Source organism: Protobothrops mucrosquamatus, unplaced genomic scaffold (genome assembly GCF_001527695.2).
Source record: "Protobothrops mucrosquamatus isolate PMUCROS unplaced genomic scaffold, P.Mucros_1.0 scaffold5570, whole genome shotgun sequence".
In the NCBI taxonomy this organism is placed as follows: domain Eukaryota; kingdom Metazoa; phylum Chordata; class Lepidosauria; order Squamata; family Viperidae; genus Protobothrops; species Protobothrops mucrosquamatus.
The window spans coordinates 30619-32281 of record NW_015391425.1 but is presented as its reverse complement, the minus strand read 5'-3'; positions in this window follow the sequence as shown (position 1 = coordinate 32281).

Sequence of the window (1663 nt, the reverse complement as noted above, 5' to 3'; positions counted from 1 at the left end):
AGAATAGAATAGAATAGAATAGAATAGAATAGAATAGAAAATAAGAATAGAATAGAATATAAAATAAAATAAGAATAGAATAGAATATAGAAAATAAATAGAATAGAATTATAAAATAACAATAGAATAGAATAGAATAGAATAGGAGAAATTAGAATAGAATAGAATAGAATAGAATAGAATAGAATAGAATAGAATAGAATAGAATATAGAAAATGAATAGAATAGAATAGAATAGAATAGAATAGAATTATAAAATAAGAATAGAATAGAATAGGAGAAATTAATAGAATAGAATAGAATAGAATAGAATAGAATAGAATAGAATAGAATAGAATAGAATAGAATAGAATAGGAGAAATTAGAATAGAATAGAATATAAAATAAGAATAGAATAGAATAGAATATAAAATAAGAATAGAATAGAATATAGAAAATGAATAGAATAGAATTATAAAATAACAATAGAATAGAATAGAATAGAATAGGAGAAATTAGAATAGAATAGAATAGAATAGAATAGAATAGAGAAAAGGAATAGAATAGAATAGAATAGAATAGAATAGAATATAGAAAATGAATAGAATAGAATAGAATAGAATAGAATTATAAAATAAGAATAGAATAGAATAGAATAGAATAGAATAAGAGAAATTAATAGAATAGAATAGAATAGAGAATAAAGAAATAGGATGGAAGAGAAGGGAAGATGGAAAGAATAGAATAGAATGGAATGGAATGGAATGGAACGGAACGGAACGGAACGGAACAGAATTCTTCATTGGCTAAGTGTGACTGGATACACAATTCTGGGAACTGAAGTCCACCCACCTTCCAGCATGCTGGCTGGGGAATTCTTAAACTTCCTGAGGTTGAGAAATCCTGGATTAGGAGCAAGAGGCTTCACTTCAGGATTGCAAAACCCTGGGGAGACATTGGCACAAATCTGCAAGCTCAGCAGAAGTCGTGGCAGAGGCAGTAAATAATGCCCTTATATTCGGAGCGAGGGTTGAATGTTTGTTTAGCCTTTCTCCCTTGTTTGCTCCCTTTCTGAGCCTCCTTGCGGTTGAGGTCCCCCCCCGCACCGAGTTAATAATCACCGTTATCGCCCAGTAGCCAACTTGCAAAGCAAATTGTTCCACGTTAATCAGGTATATATATATATATATACAAAAAAAAAAATCTCGCAAGTCATCAAGATGAGGCAACGTCCGAGAAGGGGCTGGATTCAAAACATCTGGCGCTCCGAGCCTCTCTGTTTTTCAGCTGCTGTGGTCTGTTTGCCAAAGGTTCGGGCAAGCCCTGTCTGAAAATTATCTGGTTCAGGATTATTTAGATTATATGCAGCGAGGCAAACAACACCAGTGGCTTCCCACAACACAGCAGGATAAACAAACAGCCGGTGGTTTGGGGGGTTTTTTTTGCAAAGAATTGTTGGACTGAAAAATACGTGTTTTTTTTTTAAAAAAAAATACTTTATTAATTTTCTATTGTTACATTTCATTCGTGCTTAACGAACAACGTGTTGTCTGGGTTGATTTGTTTTGCTTGGTAATACGAGTTAAGTTCTTACCCTCTACCCCGTTTTTCCAGCCATTGGTGAAAGAGTGCAGAGAAGAGCAACAAAGAGGATCAGGGGACTGGAGGCTAAAACATATAAGGA